Source organism: Sus scrofa, chromosome 13 (genome assembly GCF_000003025.6).
Source record: "Sus scrofa isolate TJ Tabasco breed Duroc chromosome 13, Sscrofa11.1, whole genome shotgun sequence".
Lineage (NCBI taxonomy): Eukaryota > Metazoa > Chordata > Mammalia > Artiodactyla > Suidae > Sus > Sus scrofa.
The window spans coordinates 3,254,222-3,260,117 of record NC_010455.5 but is presented as its reverse complement, the minus strand read 5'-3'; the positions used below and the strand labels follow the sequence as shown (position 1 = coordinate 3,260,117).

At 45.8% G+C, this 5,896-nt stretch overlaps 1 long non-coding RNA gene across 1 annotated transcript; it reads left to right on the top strand.

Moving 5' to 3' along the window:
• On the top strand, positions 1,316 to 5,649 carry LOC110256513. The gene is made up of 3 exons (XR_002338105.1): positions 1,316 to 1,753; positions 2,610 to 2,812; positions 5,330 to 5,649. It is a non-coding gene; the product is annotated as an uncharacterized LOC110256513 (long non-coding RNA).

Below are 5,896 nucleotides of genomic sequence, written 5' to 3'. Positions count from 1 at the left end.
TGCAGATACGGCTCAGATCTGGCATTGCTGTGGCTGTGGTGTAGGCCTGAAGCTGCAGCTCCTATTTGACCCATAGCCTAAGAACTTCCATATGCCGTAGGTGCGGCTGTAAAAAGAAACAGAAAAAAAGGAGGGAGCAAACTACTATACTTATACATTTACTAATGTATTCTACTCAAAATATATTTCTAGATCTCAGAAGTTTAACTTTCAGAGGACAAACAGAAGGGAGTAGATATTTCAGATTTGGACAGTGGACTAAGTGGCCAACATCCAGGAAGAATTTTAGGCATGTTTCTCCGCTCTCTTCCCAACACCTCTAGGTCAAATTCCACCCCATGTGACCATCTTGTCTCTCTGATCCCCAGGCCTTGGTCCATTGATGGATGTCATCTCTAGGTTGGTGTCCGTCCTACATCAATTCAGATGTATTTGCAGCCTGACCTAGGAGTCACGAGGCCCATTCTAGGTTCTCCCCAGCTTCTGTCTCCTTTCTAAAGGTCTCCCAAGGACATTTTGTCTGCCACATGAGAAGCTGGACCATGATTCTCAAGGATTTTAGGGACAGATTGTGCCTCTAGGGAGAGAGGTCCTCTCCATTCATGTGACCCAGGTACATTAGAAATACATGGTTTGAATTCTCTTGCTTCTAAGTGTCTGCCTCCTGTATCTTCTGATTTATTTGTTAATGTGTCATTTGTTTAAAACAATATTTTGTGCCCACAGTGGGGAGTGTCATCCACATGTACTCTCTTGAGTGAGCTCTGTGCATGTTTTTCCTTCGGGGGAAACACTAAAACTGTTTTTGGAGCTGAATTAACGTTGGTCAGCTGAGTTCCCTGTAATTAGGACAGCCCCTCCCCGAAAAGAATTTGACTTGCAGACGTCTTAGCAACAATAGCATCAAATCAAAACCAAACCCCATCACCAATTCCCCAGGTTACTACAAACTCCGGAGGAAAACAAGTCATGCTACGTTCACATTTAAATATGCACAAGCCCTGGCACATCTTGCTTAATTAAATGAGTAAATTCCAAAACCCTGTGACACAGAGTCCATTGTGGCAACACTTCTGAAAACAAGGACAGGGCCAGTTGAGTGGTGGTGGATGTGGGAGCTGTTGGACAGGGAAGGATCAATTCTAAGCAAATTTATGATATGAACAGACAATTCTCTTCAAATTTCAGGCTCTGTAGGCCCTCCGTCTCAAAGTGGTGCTCCTCTGTATTTTTCAGGCTTCTTCCCACTCCAGGTGCACAAATGGAAAAATAGGGGGAAAATGGGGAGAAAAAAGGGGAAAAAATGGGTTTAAAGCTATTTGGTTTTTTATTTACAATGATTTACCCAGCATCTATTATAAGTCAGGTACTATGTCTGTCTGAGGGATTAAAAAGTCAAATACAGCAGGGTGGCTGCCCTTAGGGATTTCACAGCTTAAAGGGGGATATATCCGTGTCAGTATCTGATGATGACACAGCATGACAAATACCCAAATGCTACGGGAATCCAGAGGACAAACCCTCAGTCCTTCCTGGAAGAGGTGACAACTGAGTTGATTCTCGGTGGACAAATAAGAGCTGGGGGTGGGGCCCAGCCCAACAGAAAGAACAGCATGTCCAAGGGCTCTTCTGGAGAGCAGGGAACATTCTTGGAACACCAGGAGTTCAACATGACTCTGGAAAGGAGCATGAGTTCGGGCGGGGCCGAGATGCAGCCAGAGAGGGACGCAGAAATGGATGATGCCTGTATCTGGTAAGGTGTCCTGTGAAGTGTGAGTCACTGGGAGTTGGTAAACAGGAAAATGACCTGATCAGATTTGTGATTTCAGGGTTTCACCCTCCAGTGCCCCACGCCAGCCCTGGCCTCTGTGCCTTCAACATGTTGTAAGCTCTGGCTACTTGATCTGCCTTGACTTGAATTTCCTTCTTTGGTGATCCCTTCACCCTGCCAAGTTTGGAGTTTACAGCCTACAAAGTTTGATGGTTTTTCAGTACACAGTTTTCAGGCTTTTTATTTGTTTTTAAGTGGAAAACGGTGGGACTGTGGGGATTTTTTTCGTTCTTGAAACCCAAGAATGGATGAATGACTTAGTTCAAACTTCTTCCAAAATATTGACTTTGGGTTAAGACCAAATATCCGAATTTCAGGCTGGAGCTCAATAAAATGTTGGACATCTTTAGATGTTTCTTGCCAAAAAAATAAAAAATAAAAAAAAGCTAGTATGAGTAAAGGAAAAAGAAGAAAGTGAAGAGAAGGGGGAAAAAAAGAGATACCTCAATTCATCATTTGAAGAATTAATATCTGAATAATAAATAACAATCCACAGGAGCTTCTCCAATTCTACAAAAAAAAAAAAAAAGGACATTACCAAATTCTGGGCCCTCAGATCAAAATGTTTGATTCACTACTGCCCATCACACTGAGTCCCCTCTTGCTGTCTTCCTTCCCATCCCTGCATCCTCTCTCTAAACTGCCACCACTGCTAGGGCAAGGTCCCAGAACATCCTGGGTTGCTTATCACTGGGATGTAAAGGGGTCCTCATCTAATGACTTTTCAAAAAGAAGGAATGAGCAAGTAAAATGAAAATTTTGCTTTTCACTTTCCCAGCCCTGGCTACCTGCACCTGATTTTGAAGCCTGTAAGGACATATGTGATGCAATGGAACCCATTTGCTGTTCCCTCGGGACCCCCTTATACCTGGATTCTGGATGCTGTGGAAATTCAGGAGCTCTTCTGTACAGAACCACCCTAAAACATAGAGACTTGCAACAAAATGATTCATTACTTCTCTCCACCTGTGGATTGACCAGGTGTTCAAATGCCTCACTGGTGTTAGCTGGGGTGTTTGGGATGGTTAGCAGGCCCTTAGCGACTTCATGCGTGTGACTGGCAGTGGATGCTCAGTGTCAATGAGCTCAGCAGGGGCTGTTGCTAAAGACGTCTGTTCTCTACTTGGCCTTTTCTCATGGCTCATTGGGCTTCCTCACAGTATGGCAGCCAGGGTCCAAGAAGGGATGTTGTAACAGGAAAAGATGGAAGGTGCTGTTCTCTTGCATAGACTATGTCCACTATATTCCACTGGCTAAAGCCAAACACAAAGCTAGTGCAGATTTGAGGAGAGAGGAAATAGACTCTAGTTCCCGATGGAGAAGTGGCAGGGACACATTGTGTAAGAGCACACAGGATGGGAGATAGAATTGTGACCATCTTTGGCAGAAAGAAGAGGAAAGCCAGTCATTGGAGGGTGTGTGGACCGCTGACCTAAAAGTGCCCAGATATGGAGTTCCCTTTGTGGCTCAGTGGTTAAGGAACCCGAGTAGGATCCATGAGGATGTGGGTTCAATCCCTGGCCTTGTTCAGTGGGTTCAGGATCCAGCGTTGCCATGAGCTGTGGTGCGGGTCGCAGATGCAGCTCGGATCTGGTGTTGCTGTGGCTGTGGCGTAGGCCGGCAGCTGTCACTCTGATTTAACCCCTGGCCTGGGAATCTCCATATGCTGCAGGTGTGGCCCTAAAAAGAAAAGAAGACGAAAAACAAAAAAACTCAATATTACATACTTTCATGCACACACCAAGGATGGCCAAGATGAGGGAAGTAATTTCTGGAAAATTTTGAGGACCTTCCTTCCCTCAAAAGCCCACCACCTGCCCTCCCATCACCACAAACTTACATTTTAAAGTAACACTTATCAATATGTTTGGGTTTGCAGATGATAAGCCAAAGTGATGCACATATTTTCCCCGAGACTGGTCCTCTAAGCCAAGGTTCAATGTCCAAGGCATATTAGACCCTGGATCCTACAGGCAGAGCGTCTGAGGTCATAAACATTTGAATGCCTTCAGAAATGCCTGGGGCCAAAAAAAAGGGAGGGAGTTCCTGGGGGCTCAGTAGGTTAAGGATCTGAGTTGTCACTGCTGTGGTCTCTGCTGTAACTGGGTTCAATCTCTGGTCCGGGGAATTTCTGCATGCTATGGCATAGCCAAAAAAAGGTCTGGCCCAAGAAATAGCAACAACAACAATAGCAGCAAAAAAAGACAAAAGACAAAAAAAAAAAAAAAAAAAAAAAAAAAAAAGGAGTTCCCGTCGTGGCGCAGTGGTTAACAATCCGACTAGGAACCATGAGGACGACGGTTCGATCCCTAGCCTTGCTCAGTGGGTTAACGATCCGGCATTGCCGTGAGCTGTGGTGTAGGTCGCAGACGCGGCTCGGATCCCGTGTTGCTGTGGCTCTGGTGTAGGCCGGTGGCTACAGCTCTGATTCGACACCTAGCCTGGGAACCTCCATATGCCATGGGAGCGGCCCTAGAAAAGGCAAAAAGACAAAAAATATATATAAATAAAAAAATAATAAATTCTGCAGTACCAGGGTCTGAAGTTGGTTGAATCTGTGGATACAGAGGAAAGACTAAATGATACACGGAATAGCCCCCACATGGTTCAAGGGTCCACTGTCTCTTTTCTACTCTTTGGGGTGGTAGGGATGCTCTCGAAGGCATTGTGCCCAGCCCTGCTGAACATCATAAATGGCCATCACACTATTTGGTGTCCCTAATCCACAGCTGACCTGGCCTCATCTACACATGAATTCATCTGTATGTGAAATCCTTGCCACACTGCTTCTAGAGAAGCAAGCCAGCATGTACTTAATTTTTGTGTGATTTTGGCTAAGAGTCCCAATTCCAGTCTCAAGGACAGCACACCCCAGGTCCCCCATAAGTACATTTGTCAGATCCCATGTTCTTACTTTGGTTCAGAAAACATGGCTAAGTATAGAGGGTGGGGTCTGAGGGTGCCTGGGAGGAAGAGGATAGTGATGGGGGGGTCTCAGGGTCAAGGTTCCTTGACTGTCCCCCAGGCTGCTTCCTCACTCCACCCTCCTGCCTCCATGTTTCCCAGTTAAAGCAGCAACAGGAAATTCAGGACCCATCAAGAAAATCTACTGGAAGTCTTGGGAACTAGATAAGGAAGGAGGTGAGGAAGTGAGGAAGGAGTCTGGGGGAAGGGCGGAAGGGTTACAAACTCCCTTACAAATAGTGAAGGTGGGAAAAATCCTGAGAGTCCCTCAGAGCTGGGTCTTGAACCACCACTTGAGCGGTGGACATCATTTTCTATACAAAGTCCTTTCTTGGGAATTCCTGGCCAGATATTAATTTCCTCCCTCCAGAGTGGAGCTCCAGTAACCAGTCTTGGGCCAAAGCAGCTTCAATATGTGTTTAATATTGTTCAGGCAATCAAAGAATGTGGGGATCTGTAACAAATCTAAAACAGCTTCAAATAGAGGGCAAGTGTAAACAAAGAGCTTTGCGGTCGCCATGTTTTTTCCCATAGGCTGTCCTTCCAGACCATCGCAGAGTTGAAAGAAGTCATCCTATTTTTAAAGACCTCCAAAGGAGATTCCACTGTCTTCCTTCACATCCTGTCCTCTCAAGGCTGTCAAGTTCTCTCTGAGCGCTAACTAAATTTAAGTGCAGAAGCTATGGCCACCCAGCCGTGGGAGCCAGAGGAAACGTCCACCAGCTCCGGCATAATCTTCTTCAAGTGGAGTTCCTGCCTTGGCACAGTGGGTTGAGAACACATTGTTGTCTCTGCTGAGGCACGGGTTTGATCCCTGGCCCAGGAACTTCCATAGGCCAAGGGTGAGGCCAAAAAATAAATAAATGAAAGATGGTCAGTAAATCCTTGGAGCCCTGATAATCCTTATTTCCACAACCTCCTTTGGGGCTGGGGAAATCTGTTCTTCTAGAACATCAGTGTTGACTTTCCCCCTCACTGAAGAGGTCCTTTTGGCCCCCCAGAAAGGAGGGAAGATAGCTCCAGTGGCACTGAAGGCCTAGCTCAGTTTAAGTTAGTTTGTTTGTTTGTTTTGTTCGTTGGCTGTAGGACGTTTCCTAGCCA